Source organism: Rhipicephalus sanguineus, unplaced genomic scaffold (assembly GCF_013339695.2).
Source record: "Rhipicephalus sanguineus isolate Rsan-2018 unplaced genomic scaffold, BIME_Rsan_1.4 Seq5869, whole genome shotgun sequence".
Classification (NCBI taxonomy): Eukaryota; Metazoa; Arthropoda; class Arachnida; order Ixodida; family Ixodidae; genus Rhipicephalus; species Rhipicephalus sanguineus.
The window spans coordinates 1-16,255 of NW_023615568.1; the positions used below are offsets into that span (position 1 = coordinate 1).

A 16,255-nucleotide genomic window follows, 5' to 3' on the forward strand; every position below is an offset into this window, starting at 1 on the left:
TGATGAAGGCCAGACTCTGGCTGGAAACGTCGAAATAAACAACGTTGGGACTTCTCACGGAGGATCTACTTGACTATTATTATATATATATATATATTATATATATATATATTATATATATATTATAATATATAATATATATATATATATCTATTATATATATCTACACATGAAAAGCAAAATTGAAATATTCCAGGGGGGGGTTTGAACCCCACCCCCCCTTGGCTATGCCCCTGATGCACTGTTAATTGGTACGCACGAGTAGCGAATTCGAGATGAAGTAGGCTGGAAGTCTCGGTACAATTCGATTTTCTTTTTTCTGGTCTCTTAACGGAGAGCAGGTTTACCTTTCCTCTTCCTTCTCTGCTTCTTTTTTTGCGAGGCAGAGGGAGGAAAGGAATGTTCGTTTTGCCGTTTAAGGTTGTCGTGCTTGCAGCGCGGTGGCTGGACAGCGGCACCTTCAGAGTCGCAACACACTCCCCCTCCCTCCCTCCCTTCCTTCCCCACACACACAAAAAGAAAAGAAAAAGATTATGTCCCCTAAAATTTCCGCCCCCCCCCCTTGCTGCCCCAAGAGAAAAAAATATTCAAAGCACAGCACAAAGTTCCCAGCCTCCCTGCCCCCCCTAGAGGAACTTGCCTGTCGCGAGTGCTTGAAGACAGATGATGAAAGCTGCCAAAGTTCCAACTTGCTCTTTGTGCAATGAATCTAGACTGCTTTTGCAGTGCAATGAGAGGGTGGATATACAGTACGTGCCAGCTGTATCTGGTACTAAAAGCCCACCACATTGGATATCTACACGAATAGTCTTCTCGTTAACTTTAGAAGCTGCACTGGACTTGTCCATGTTTTCAACTGGTTGCATTAAGAAGTAACCTTTGTTGATGAACTGCACCTCTCTAACGACTTTGCAATGCCTTTGGCCAGATGATACGTTAAATTACGGAGTCCAATTTCTCAATAAATAATTACTCGACAAATGTAGGGGTTTTATGTCCCAACACCACAATACGTCTACGAGGGATGTGTACAGCATGGCTCCCGAAATTTCGACCACCTGGGGTTCTTTATTGTGCACCTAAATCTAAGTATACAGGCCTCTAGCATTTCACCTCCATTGAAATAAATACTCGAACAAATAAAAGTGGTACGAGAATTTTACACGGGTCCTTCCTAAAACAAACAGTACTGAACTTAACGATACTACAGTACAGGATAATCATCTGTTCAAGAAACAAGAGTGGAAGCAACATTCAGTACTCAATCAAATGGCTGATGAAAATGCTTTTAAAACAGTCAGACAAGCACATTTTAAAAGTCCAACAAAAAAATAATTTTATTCTACAAACAAAACATGTCTCATGTATATTGCGAAACGTGGCTTTAATGTATCATAGCAAAACTTTCTGTTGTTAAAATGTCACATTAAAATATCAATGCTTGTTGGAATTTGCTCCCAGCTATCACCACAAGGGCACACCGCGTGACAAAAATCTTGGGTGGGAGGGGGGCCCATGAAAGGCGACTCGATCCAATCGCCAATGGCCGTTCCGAGGTGTCGTTCAACTTGCCAAGGCTTTAACAGATGCGCAGTCATCACTTGAGCTTCTCACGGATAATGTTCTCCAGCTTGACAGCGTCGGCAGCAAATTTCCGGATGCCGTCCGACAGCTTGTCCGTTGCCATTTGGTCTTCTTTCAGCTCCCAGCGGAAGCTGGCTCGTCCACTTCAACCTTTTTCAAGTCCAACTTCTTGGCTGCAAGAGGTAAGAAAGCAGGTGTGCTTGAGCAAATGATGTAGCTGAATCTCATTAATTTACTCCTTCCTTGTGGGATTCTGCAGAATTGATCTGCATATCCCATGAAGAGGAAGGATTATGAAGAAAAAAATAGTTATCCATCCTAGTTTAGCACAAACATACAAGGAAGTCCATGGTGGTTTTCTCAGAAAGAAAGAAAAGGGGAAAAAAACACTTAGTTGCAAAAGACTCGTCCTGTTCGAACCCAAGACGAAGCCTTTCCGGGGATTGGCAAATTGCCATCCCTTTCTTGGATGGCAATCTTTCCCTTTCATAACTCCAGGGGGGGCGAAAATTATTTGTATAAACAGAGCTTCAACAAAACGGTACATCTTTACAGTACCACACTTGGTAATGCGCATCGGTATAAATGCAATACATTGCCAGCAGATGATGCATATTAAAACGAACTGTCTAATCAAGTTGCTTGATAGTGAATGTGCTTCGGTCTGCAGCAGTTGTGGCAAAACGGTAAGGTCATTTTGAACCTCGTGTGAGCTGGCCGTGTGCATACATCTGGAGCCTGCATCTGTTGCCAGTCACGAATTGTGGCAACCAGTCTGTAGACCCTTTGCTGCTGCAGTTACGGTGTCGCAAAGAGTGGACTTTTACACTCTGTGCACATTGGACTGTGTGCACATACTTTCATAGTCAACCCATGATTGCGTCAGCACGACCGCAATTGCGTTCACAGCGAGTGTGGCAGAATGTAGTTTCGCTCAGACTAGGTGCGTTCTAGCCGTGCGTGTGGCATCAGAACAATGTGGTTGTCATTCACAATCACAGGACTAGTGACAATGAGCAGTACGTTCGTTTGAGTGCAATGTCAGAAACATGGCGACAGATTTTGAAGAACAATTCTACTGCGACCCGCACATGCATCAAACCCGCAGGCAGCATCATGGTTGAACATCTCAATCAATCTCAATATGGACAATTTGTCGCCAGACATCTCAATGGCAAAGATCTATCTGGATGTGCGAGTGGTAGTGGAAAGAGTGTTTCCGATGAAACTACAGGTATTGCAAAGTGGTCGTACAGCTCTGGTTGTCGCGAGCCAACCAAAAACTGTCGAACTACTAGCAGATTTTGCGGCCATCCTATTCCTTAGGAGATGAAAAATTGGAGCCTGAAGAAGACAAGTCCACTTGTCGAAACTTTGGCTCCAGCAACACCCTGTGTAAACAAATTTTTCGTAGCTTCCATCTTCCGCTGAACTTCTGCCTTATTTTTTAGATTTCCTGATGAGGTAGCACTGTGAAAACTTGTTGAAGCTAGAAGTGCACCGGAAAAGCATGTGTTGTGGCCGGACATTTTTTGCCTTGTTTTCTATAGAAAGCCGACGGGGAATTAAAAATATTTTGTTGTGGTAATGTACTAGTAATTATTGAGGATTAAAGTCCCAAAATCAGGATATGATTATCAGGGCACACCATAGTGGAGGGCTTCCGTAAATTTCGACCACCTGGGGTTCTTTAACGCGAGCGTAAATCTAAGTATGTATACGGTCCTGGAGCATTTTCTCCTTCATTGAAAATGCGGCTGCCGCAACAGCGATTCAATCCCACAACCACTGGGTCAGCATTCGAGCCCTGCGTCACTAGACCAGTCGTGGTAGGATTTTTTTTTCCGTTGTGATAGAAATTTCACTGTAGCGGTGTTTGTTATAATGGCAGTCTACTATAAAACATTTGAGCAATCGTAGTAAGTCCACATTCATAAACGATACGACAAAGTTGGAAGTTGGCAAGTCTAAATTCACTCACCCTTTGCTTCGGACAGGTGGTGGACAATGGGCTCAGTTGAGTTAGCCAGCTCTGACAGCAGGGCAGGGCTGAAAGGGACACTTTTGGTCAGGACCAAAACTTTGATTCCAGCTTGGTGGAAACTGTTCAGCTACAATACAATAACAGCTTATAACAGTTTCAAAAGGTTTATGTCCATTTGCATAACTATGCAATAATTACAAGAAAACCACATAAATTCGTGTTGTACAAAAACATGATGGTGCTGCTGAGCTGCACAGAAGAAAGAAAAGACTGTATGCATGCTCATTGATAGGCATCACAAGCAGCTGCAAAAGAATCGTGTTGCAGGAACACACTTCAGAAGCTATGAATACAAGGGGGTACCCAAAAGACACCAGTATAGCACTGTGCTGAGTGGAGCTACCATAGTACGCAATTTCTCCCACTAGGTAAGTGTTGCGCAACTCCTTTCAAGTTCATTGCATCACGTGACTTCTCTCAGAGTGCTTTTCACCAGGTACAGTGATTAGTTATTACACTTCTCGTTTTCCTTAATGGTCAATGTAAGTGGACAGCATGTGCTTGCGAAGTTTTGTCTTGGGGTCGTAAGAATAGCACTGTCTTGTCACTGGAAAGAAGGCCTGGGTTGATTTGGAGCTCTTTTAATGCGATAGCGTTAAAGAGCCCGTGTCACAGAAATTCCAGCATCGGTGTCTGTGGAAACCTTTACCTTTACTATAGGTATGTCGTGTGTGTGTGCGTGTGTGTGTGTGTGTGGCTGGCTAGGCAACTGAACATAATGACAAGCGAAACCGAGTGTGATGAGGATGGGGCCGGATATCGCTATTGCGTTCAACTCTTAAGCCGAAGCTTAAGCCTCCCCCCATTTTTTGCTCATTTGTAAAAATTCAGGGCATGAATTTCTCAGTGACCCTTCCCATCCCCTAGTCTTAAAATTCACTGAACCGAGCTCAAAGATATGATAGATAGCTTCTCCAACCTTCTAATGGTTTGTCATGGGCCTTTACGCAAGTGCACAAAATTTTGTGATATTTCAGTCCATTTGTGAAGCTGAGTGATGTTCAGAATGAGGTTTGTCATGAATCGACATCTGCTCCTGTTTTTTTTTTTCCCATAGCAGTGCCCTCATAAGCACTGTTCAACATCTAAACAGTTTATTAGGAATTTTTCCAGAGCAAGGAACAGAATTTCACAAATGCACACATTTCACTTAAATCAGCCATCACAAAAAAAATGAGCAGTGCGCAAAACTGATTTCATGACAAAATATGCTGAGAATATGTTCCTGGAAAGCCATTGGATGCTACGAACTCTAAAGTTGTTGCACAACACTTGTCTAGCGGCAGTAACAAGTGTTTCATACAGCAATATTCTGATTACTTTTGGGTACACTCTCATACTATACTATTGTAAAGTCACTTGATCACAGGTACCTTAAGTACTAAGCTCCTTTCTGACACTACAGTTGCTCACTGGCTATGCAAGCACACTGCTGGCAGAGCAGTGTGTACATAAAGTGCTGAATTGAGTACTGAACTGCAACAGCACCCACACAGCCAGCAAAAGAATGTTTGCACATGCACTAGTCAACCACCTGCATCCTGCCCTTGCGCACTACACCTGATGGTGAGCAGGTCGCAGCCGGCGAGGGCTCGCACCTGTCCCACGTTGCGGAACGAGGCACCCATAACAACCGGTTGCATAGCCGTACCGCTGTAATACTCGTAGATGCGCGTCACGCTCTTCACACCGGGGTCCTCCAGGGGCTCGAAGGTCTTCTGGTTGGTGTTCGCCACGTGCCAGTCCAGGATACGTCAACGAATGGAGAGATCAGTGTCACACCTGCCTCCGCACATGCCACTGCCTGCGACATTCGTCAATGAGATGGGTATCTCAGAGAGATTGATCCGCAATCCATACCACTCATTCCTTTGCTTGCATAACGCAGAACTGATGGGGCATACATGTATGACCATCAGGTTCTGCCGAATCCTGCAAAGGTGGCCAAAGGGTCGGAGAAAGGAATACGGGACAATCAAACGGTGTCGATTCCCTTTCCATAGCACTAGGCTTGTGCAAATATTAGAGTACTTCGACATATTCGAAATGACTATTACCGTATTCGATTTGCTTCGTTTCGAATTTAAAATTATTGGAAATTTCGAAGTGTTCAAAATGAAACGGAATGGGTGTATATTAGTCCACATGGTAACCACCCCTGTAAAAGTGGTTTCACAGCAGTAGAAGTGATGCTATGCCATGAATACACCTTTCCAGAGAAATTCCGCACTGTCGCGAAGCCCCACTTCAAGGTTAAATGAACGGCATTGCCTCACATAGATTCATAATTTTTTAAGTTAAAGGGAAGCTGAGCACTTAAAAGAATTACTTTGGAGTATTTAATCATATGTCTGCATCCCCGCTGAATTCGAAAACCAATGTAAGAGTTCACAGAAGTGAACCACAAATAGCATTCTTGGCAAAAAGCAGCGGCTGCAGCCGCAGGGCTTTTTGAGATGCTGAGCAAACGCGTGGGACGTCATCTTCGATGTACCGCGTCACTCGGCAACATCAGCACTGTTCAAGCATGGCCTGTTGCGTCAGTTCACCAATGCACGGCAGCCGGAACTAGTCACGGAGGCCAAAGTTCAAGATACGACAGTGCTGCGTGGCTCCGCGAAAAGCTTGCGGACGCGATGACGTAGTTCCGGTTTAGTTAGTTTCCATGCTCCCCACTTTCTTCTGGCGCGTTTCGCGTGGGCGGAGCAAGGTCGAAACTGTATTCTTCCGTGTTATTTTAATAGTTCCTGCTGCCACAATGCGGACAAAAATTACGCCCATCGCCGAAATAATGTTGGTCCTTGTCAACAACAAAGTTTTACCGAATTCTAAAACCACTTCAGCTTTCCTTTAAAAGCTTGTCATACTGGCTTATATGCTCCAAGTAAGTAAATTTTAAAATGTAACATTTTACAGATTATCACTTGCATGCTACTGAAAGTCAAATCCTGCTACTATTCAAAGTTGCTTCCACTTCCCTTTGAACAAAAAGAATGAAATTTGCACATGCCTTGTTTTAATAAAAAAAAGATATTGTGCAGGTTAGTTGGGTCATGACAAATATGCTTATTTTTCTTTTATAATATGCAATATATATACTACTCTAATTCGGTTGGAAATTATTCGACCAAATCACTATTCGCTTCGAACCTAAAATTTACTATTCACACAAACCTACTTAACACCATACATGTGTTAAGCAAAGGAACTTCTTGTTTACTGAAATTGCAAATTCAGAAAAAAGTACTGAACCCATGACACAGAGGACCAAACTGCATTTTGTGCAATTCACTACATGACACACTAAACGGCACATTACCTTTAGTAAAAACAACCTTTTTCTAACTCTGCTAAACATATTTCTGGTGCAATACTTGAAACATGAAGACAGGACAGAAGAGTTAGAGCACTGCACGGGCCGGATTTTACGGCCCGGGCCCGGCCCGGGCCCGCTTTATGAAGCCCGAGCCCGGCCCGGGCCCGTGGTTCCAAGCCCGGGCCCGGCCCTGGCCCGGGCGTGCTTGACCGTACCCAGCCCGAGCCCGGCCCGGGCCCGTCGTTCCACGCCCGGGCCCGGCCTGGGCCCGGGCGTTCATTACTAAACTAATCCAGGGCGCGCTTGTTTATGACCAGGTCCGACCCGGGCCCGCTAGAGCATATTAGTTGTTGATGATGATTATTAATGATGCCGTGCTCTTTGTAGCGGGCGATCGGACGGAAAATTCGGTGTGTGCATGCATCGAAATGTTGCTTAGCCCGCGGTGGTAGCTCAGCGGTTAAGCTGTTTGATTCCCGCGGCGACAGCGGCCGCAATTTGATGGGGGCGAAATGCAAGAACACCCATGTATATACTTACCTTTAGGTGCACGTTAGAGAACTCGAGGTGGTCGAAATTGATCCGGTGCCACTACGGCGTGCCTCGTAATCATATCGTGGTTTTGGCACGTAATACAAGGAATATAAATGAAATGTACCGTATGTGTCCACCTCGAATAACAAGACCGAAATCTTTATTCCTCCCGTGGGAACAACCGTGATCTGGCCCATTGTTAGTGCTGTTAATATATAATATACTAATGTATATATATACGTGATCTGGCGTGTCTTATAAGGAAACCCAACGATGTACTTGTTACTTTTTGACAAAGCCCTGGTCCCGCAGACAAAACGTTAGTGTAAATATACAGTGCCAATCTGTATCTCTAATGGTGAAAAAATAGCACTTCAACTGCTTTTCTATTTTATTGCTAAGCTTTACTAAGAGCCAACTCTTTGCACGTGTCCTTCAGCTGGCACAGTATCCTTAGACCCTCGCAATGCCACTAACGTTTGCGTGTGCTCGAAGGCCCGACTTACGCCTTTTAATGAGCGGGTCCGAGTCGGCCTGGCCCCGAAGCCTCAAGCCCGGGCCCGGCCCGGCCCGCAGCCTCAAGCCCGGGCCCGGCCGGCCCGCAGCCTCAAGCCCGGGCCCGGCCCAGGCCCGAGATTCAAAGCCAGGGCCCGGCCCGGGCCAGCACTTCCAAGCCCGAGCCAGCCCGGGCCCGCCGAAAAACGCTTCGGACGGCCCGGCCCGCGGGCCGGGCCGGGCCCGGGCTTTCGGGCCGGCCCGGGCCCCATGCAGTGCTCTAAGAAGAGTGCCAACTGTTTATTGATCGGCACAAGAGTGACGCAAACATGTCATCACATGAGCTGCGATGACTTGTGGAAAGGGGACAGCGAGATTGAAAAGGAGAGGTGGAGAAACGGAAGACGAGGACAGGAACGCATGCAACCTGCATGCGCCGCGGGAATGTGGACGTACTGGTTTGCACTGGCATGCGCACTGCATGCTGGACAATCCTCCAAGAATACGTAGAAAAATTTTATTGGAACAGTTGTGTCTTCCGAATAGAATTTCAATGTTTTTGTCAGTTTCTGCAATTTTGTTCAGTATCCCTTTAAAAGCTGCTGCCATTAACGAGCAAGCACAGTAAGCAAGCAGAATCAAACGAAGCAGAGACGACAGCATAACCTTCTTCCCTAATGATCCATATTCACTCCATGAGCTCGCATATCTAAAGCCCTCTGGATTTCTGTACTTTTGACTAGTCACCTGGCAAGATAGACTAGTCACCTGGCAAGACAGGTAAATCGTTTAAGTGTGGTGATGCTATATGTTTTCAGATTGAAGAACACTGATCTCACTTAAACAAGGAGAGCATTGGATTTGCCTACTTAAAAGAAGTTTTCGGTTTCAATAAGGCAGGTGTAGATATCAATAGCGATATCATGACGGCAGACGTACACTGCATGAAGTGCATTTTGCAACAAACTGTCAAAAACATGTCTTGTGACATGTTTGATGACTTAATGCCATAGGTACTACACTTTATTGGAGAAGTAGATCAGGGTTTGCCTTTTGGAGCTTTTCAAATTGCTCACCATTACATTGTTAGTTCATTACACATGCTGAAGAAAATATTTTTGTTATGGTGCCCTAGGGTAATGGGTAGCTTCGCACCATAAAGCATTAGTCGATAACGTTTGACCTCTTATTGAGCATAGATGGAGAGCCCCTTCATTACAAATATCATGCTTTTAGTGAATGCTGGATGCAGTTTACAGAACTGTGTGCTTGGCACACTTCGGCAAAATAATCTCTGTGCCCACCTGAGTGAAGTTGAACAGCAAGGTCATGTTGCAGTGAACGCCATGTTGAGACTCCAAAACTCTGCATGCGGAAGAAGAAACACAGATGCAGATAAACATGACTAAAGCAAACGAATTAAGCAATTGCACAGTTTGACTCCACACCTATGCTAAAACCAAAAATATCTTTGCAAATAATAAACATAACTTTTAAGCAAAGCTTCTATGAGTTACAGATTTTTGTGGTCACGTATGGGCCGTTTTCCCATAATTGATGCTCTCTCGATTGTGGACTTGTTGGCGGTCAGCCGTTTCTGATATGCACTCTAAGCCAAAATCGAGTATTTGGGGAGTATTTCTGCCACACAACAATAATCGTCATCTGGCTTGCTCGCGTTTCCTTTCTTGAAAACCCAGCTCTCGTCATTTTCCTGTCAAGAATGCTATGTCACGCTGATAACGCGCGCGCAGTTCGTGACCGGGAAGTGCCGCGACCGCGGTGATAATGCGAGGAAAGCACGCGAGGTGGATGACGATTGTTGTTGTGTGGCAGAAACACTCCCAAAATACTCGATTTTGGCTTAGAGTGTGGCAATCTGATCTCTTATCGAGGTCACTTGTCACTTCACACTGCCACATTACATTGTGGCCTTTCATTATTGCACGCATGACCGTCATTGTTGCCTGTAGCAACAGAAGTGTTGCGTTTGCTAAGCATGTGGGTAAAGGTCCGATTCCCGGCTTGGAGGAAGAAAAAAAAACCAAAGAGGGAGCATTGCACAATGTGACAGAAAGAAGGAAAAATTACAGTTTCCCCGCAAGGGTGAAGCAAGGAATGCGATAGCAACAAATTTTAGTGTTATACGAAGTGAGGCTGGCAGCTAACTCTTATCTGATCTCGCTGAACTACAAAATGCTGGTGTAAGAGAATACGGCCGCTCCAGGGAGATATGTTCTTTCCGCATAGTCACTTCGCGATGAGAGTGCAGCACGTAGAAGGAATATACAGCCGCCAGCTGATGGCTCCTGAGATAGCGTGCGCGTGCCAGCGACTGCGCCCTTAGAATCAAAGTTCAAAGTTGCTGCTCGAGCGACACCCCCTCCACCTCGCGTCTTTTCATGCTCATTCAAAACGGGTACGGCAGGCCTCTCGAGCGGGGTGACGTTATCGCATGCACCCTCCGAGCAACGGAAATGGGCCGGCTCGTTTGATCCCTGCTTCAGCCGCGTTCATCGCCCCCGCTCGCGCGCTCTTACCCGCGGTAGAACATACGATGTGCGGGCGCATCTTATCAATTTCGATTTTATACGGGACATGACGGCGACGGCAAAAACCCGTCGAGACTGTCGATATAATTGCTATCGCAATAGAAGTAGTAGGTCAGGCACAAGCTTCGCTTGCCCCCATTTTCCTTGATAGGAGAAGGGCTCCACACTTATTTGAAATAATTCTTTGGTCTCAGAATGACGTGGTTGTATGGGCCATGCACAAACTATCCACCATAATTATTTCCTTGCTTTGGTCACCGATTTGCTATCTTGAACCTGCAGTATTTTTTTCTTAATCTGGAAACTTGTCACTGTGCTTTCTTTTCTCCATTTCAAAACGCTGTGCCAGTTGTGTAACAAAAAGCTGCTCACTTGGCGGCCTGAATGCCTTCCCAGGTAGAGGCCAGCTTGATGAGGATGCGCTTCTTGTCGATGCCATGCTCTTTGTACAGGGCGATGAGCTGCAAAGCCTTGGCGATGGAAGCCTCCGTGTTGAACGACAGCCTGCACACCAGGAGGAGAGATGGCAAGGATGGGGCAGTTGCCAAGCGAGCGGAACAAGAACTATTTATTAAGCATGTGCGAATATTCTAGCACTCCGAATATTCGAACGAATATTACAGTATTCGAATTCGCTTTGACACAAATTTAAATTACTCGAAATTTTAAAGTATGCGAAATGAACAAATAGATGTACATAAACCACATGTAAGCCCCTGTAACGATGGTTTCACTGCAGTGGAGGGGTGCTATACCGTGAATACACTGATGCAGGAAAAATCCGCACTGCCGCGAAGCCCCACTTCAAGGTTAAATAGAACATATTACCCTCACATTGATTCATCATTTTTTTTTAATTTAAGAGCTTGTTATACCAGCTTATATGCTCTAAGTATAGTAAATTTTAAAACAACACGTTGTTGTGACTTCCTTTTCTTCGTCATTCGTCTACAGATGACCAACATCATCATTATGGATGCTCCTCACGAGCTGACCCGTGCTCACGTAGCAGCGCTGGCTCGCCCTCTTCTTTTTTTTTTGTTTCTAGTTCCATTAAAGCGGTTCATCTTGCAAGACGTGTTTTTGGCTCGATGTTAACCGCGCCGCAGTTGGAAGGCTTAGAGGTCCAACACATGGTGCCGAAACCCGGGACCTTTAGATATCGCTGACATCATTGACGCACGGAGCCGCGACAGCTAAGAAGACGCGGCGCCTGCGACCTCGGCGAGATTCCCCGACTGCGTGCGACAGAATGGAACGACAGCTTAGACGACGCAAGAGCCTGCGGTCTCAACTCGATGTCCTGTTGGCCGAGGCGGAAGGCAACTTGCGAGAGAATCGAGAGGTCACGAAAGCTACTGTAAGTGTACTCCTCGATCGAATCAGCTCCTTTTACGGACAGATAGAAAAAGTTGATGAGGCGATTTTTGAAGAGACGCCAGACGACCTGTTAGACAGCGAGACGTTAGACGCCGGAAAATACCGTGACAAGGTTGTTACCCTGACAGCGAACCTACGCGTCAAACTGAATGAATGTCTGTCGCCTCCAACCCCACGCCCTACTAACGTTCACCCGTTACCTTCCGGCAAGAGCAAGCTTCCGCAGCTAGAACTCCTGAAATTTGACGGGAACCGCAGACAGTGGCCGCGATTTTGGACCCAGTTTACATCAGCAGTTCACGACAACAGCGAGCTGAGCACAGCTGACAAGTTCAACTACTTGAGCAGTCTGGTGACCGGAGCAGCCGCCTCAGCTATATCGGGATTGCAAGCTACGGAAGAGTGCTATGCAGACGCCATTGAAATTTTAAAGAAGCGGTTTGGAGATGAACAGATCATCGTTCAAGATCATCTACAAGGTTTGCTGGACCTCAAACCGGTGTCATCATCAGCAGACGTCCATCAGCTGAGGAAACTGTACGACAAAGTACAGGTTCATATTCGAAGCCTCAAGGCACTTGGCACGAACTCGACAACTTATTGCACCATGCTGCGAGAAATCCTGTTAAGAGTTCTCCCGACTGACATGGTACTTCGGTTTCACGAGGCGCGCAAGAAATCATCATCAGCTGCAGCTTCTTCGAATACAGAAGATAACGAGCTTCAAATGCTTTTGGAATTCTTCGACCTTCAACTGACTTGTCAGGAAGCTGTGGCCGAACAAGAGATACACAGAAGTCGTCGCACACCAGAGAAAGGAGGATTAAAGCCCAGCCATCCACGAGACGTTTCCACGACAGCTGCTCTACAAAGCTCAGCTAGTAGTCCGCAGAAGTGCCTGTTTTGCCGTTCCGAAAAGCATTCTGCTGAAGTTTGTGATAAAAAGGAGATCAGCCTCTCGCTCAAAAAGGAGATGCTTACCAAAGCCGGAAGATGCTTCCGTTGACTAAAGCAGGGCCATTTGGCGAAAGATTGCAGAAGCCGGCTGAAATGTGGAAAGTGTGCGAGAAGGCACGCAACATCCGTTTGCGCATCGGAAGAGATCAGAGGCGACATGGAGAAGGTGCTATCTGCATCGGTCAATCTAATCTCCAAGCAGCCAAGCTCAGTCGTAATGCTGCAGTCTCTGACGGCCACCATATCAGGAACCAAAACCTCTGGTCGCTACCGAGTCCTTTTCGATGGCGGAAGTCAGCGGAGCTTCATTACGGCGAAAGCTTCCCAAAGACTTGGCTGCGAAGTAATAGAAGAGGAGACGTTGACCGTAGGCGTGTTCGGTGGGGAAAACGCGCGGAAAACCATGCAGAGGGTGCGAGTATCGATTCTCCCTGCCAAAGAGGAAATTCCGATTTCAATCGATGCGCTGGTGGTGGACACAATATGCAGTGAATGCATTCCAGTACCAGAAGAAAACGTTTTGAGAGAAATGAACAAGATGCGCTTGGATACGCAAGCTCTCTCTCTGCAAGGAGTTGAAGACAAACAGATTGCGGTCCTCATTGGTTCAGACTATTATTGGGATCTAGTAACTGGTACCGTGAAGCCTGTGCACGAAAAGCTGAAAGGTGTCGAGACAAGACTGGGATGGACTGTTCAAGGGCCGCTGTCTGCTACAACCAACGTAATACAGAGTGCCAGTGTCGTAGTCCTTCGAGCCACGGTGACAGAGCAAGACATCTCGAAACTTCTGACTCGGTTTTGGGATCTTGAAAGTATCGGGATCAAGGCCGAACACGAAGGAACGAAGGTCGCCGATTCAGTGCTGGAAAACTTCGGGAACAACATCAAGAAGAAAGACAATCGGTACGAAGTCGCGCTACCGTGGAAGGAAAGGGTTTACCTGGCAGATAACTATGCAGTTGCAACCAAACGTCTGCATAGTTTGATGAAGAAACTTGACAAGGACAGCGAGCTCTTGAAAAGATACGATGAGACTATTAGACTGTACCTCGATGAAGGATCTGCTGAAAGAGTACCGGAAACAGAAGAGCATCCACTTGGACCCCTGTATTATATGCCACATCCGAGCTGTAATACGAGAGGACCGATCTACTACGAAGGTACGCATCGTATTCGACGCATCCTCTCACGAATCTGGTTCAAAGTCCTTGAATGATAACCTGGAAGCTGGCCCAAATCTAAATCCTGACGTAGTGACCCTACTGCTTCGTTTCCGACGCTACAAGGTAGCGATGAATGCCGATGTCGAGAAGGCGTTCCTACAGATTGGCCTGAGAGAACCAGACAGAGATGCGCTCCGCTTTTTGTGGTTCAAAACTTTCCCACAAGTGAACAGCCCAGTGCCGGAAATAGAAGTTTGGAGAATGACTAGAGTGCCCTTCGGAGCTACTTCAAGTCCTTTCTTACTGACTGCTACTTTGAAACACCACTTCAGGTCCGTAGAAACCCTCTATCCTGTGACAGCTCGACGATTGCAAAACTCCATATATATGGACGATCTTCTGATTGGAGCCGACAGCTGAAGAAGCTATCCAGATGCACAAAGAAATAATTGAGATCTTCAGGCAAGCTTCCATGAACATTCGCAAGTGGGCCAGCAACGATCCTCTAGTATCTACCGCCTTCGAACAAGGAATCACTTCACAGGAAAAATCTCTTTGCTCACCTTCTGGACCTCTGAAAGTACTGGGACTTCATTGGAACAAGAAGACGGATACGTTTTCGTTCAAGCCCCAGGATATCCTCCAGTTCATACAGGAGCATCGGATTACAAAACGCTTTGTGCTTCAGGCAGTTTCAAGGATCTACGACCCTTTGGGGTTTCTTTCACCTTTCTTAGTACGGGCGAAAATCTTCTTACAAGATCTATGGAAGGAAAACCTCGACTGGGATGAGACATTGCCACCCAAGTTGTCTGCTGTCAGGCTGAAATGGAGCAAGGAGGTAACCATGCTTAGTGACCTCAGTATTCCAAGGTTCCTAGCAGCCGGCGGAGAAGGCCCGTACCAAAAGGCAGCACTCCACATCTTTTCTGATGCAAGCGAGTCGGCATACGGGGCAGCAGCCTACCTTCGTACGGCCGACTACAGTGGCACCGTCCGGACTATGCTACTGATGGCAAAGACCAGAGTTGCGCCGTTAAAGACGGTCACTCTAGCGAGGCTGGAATTGATGGCAGCATTGCTTGCAGCCCGAATGTACGCCTACATCGTGAAGAATTGAGACCTTGGAATTGGTGAAGCAACATTTTGGTCCGATTCCCTGATTACACTTTGCTGGATTAACAAGGATCCCGTTACCTGGAAGGAGTTTGTGCGGAACCGGACGCAAGAAATCAGAACTTTGAGTACACCAGATGGCGATATTGTCCTGGAAAAGAAAACCCCGCCGATTTGCTCACTCGAGGCTTGTCTGCACTCAAACTGAATCAGTCGCAGTTGTGGTGGTTTGGACCTAGATGGCTTGCAATGTCTGATACGTGCTGGCCCGTGTACGGGGGAAGGATTGACATCGAAAACGGAAAGCTCGAGGCAGCTGAGACAGAACTAAAGGTCAGTACCCATGCTGTTAATACGAGGCCATTGCTGCCATCGCTGATTGAAATTGAACGATTCAGCAGCCTCACCAAACTTTTAAGAGTAACGGCATGGGTCTTCCGTTATGCCAAAAGGTTGAAGAAGGAAAATGATAGGTCTGGGGAGCTGTCTGCTGAGGAAATTCAGCAAGCGGAGTGCTATTTGCTTCGAGAGGAACAGAGATCCCACTTTGGTAAAGAAGCAGACTGTGTCGCGAGCAAGAAACCGCTCCCTTTACAAAGTCCACTTGGGCATTTTAGACTGTTCATAGACGAAAACGGGCTGCTTCGGATACAAGGAAAAGCTCCCAGGGCTGACGACTCGTACAGTTCTCGCCATCCCATCCTCCTACCAAAAGACTCACACCTCAGTATGCTGATAATCAATCATGCTCACGCAAAGGTCTTCCACGAGGGGGTTCGAGACACTCTGACTCAAGTTCGAGAACGATTTTGGATTCTTCAAGCACGACAGTCTGTGAAGAAAACAATAAGACGGTGTGTCATCTGCCAACGCCTACAGAGTAAACCTGTTGAGCAATCTTCACCTTGTATGCCTCAGGATCGTGCTACTCAAGCCCCTCCGTTCGTCGTGAGTGGAGTTGACTTTGCGGGGCCACTATACATCAAAGGGCATCCCCACGAGCGCTCCTACATCGCTCTTTTTACGTGCGCGGTGACAAGAGCTGTTCACTTGGAACTGGTTGAAGACTTGACCACAGTGAATTTCCTTTGCGGCCTGCGGAGATTCGTAT

The 16,255-nt window shown here is 46.5% G+C and overlaps 1 pseudogene; it reads right to left on the reverse strand.

The window, feature by feature from the left end:
• Positions 1-1,518: 1,518 nt before the first annotated feature.
• The window catches only part of LOC119377854 (probable transaldolase), a 33,164-nt pseudogene continuing 18,427 nt past the window's right edge, over positions 1,519-16,255 (reverse strand).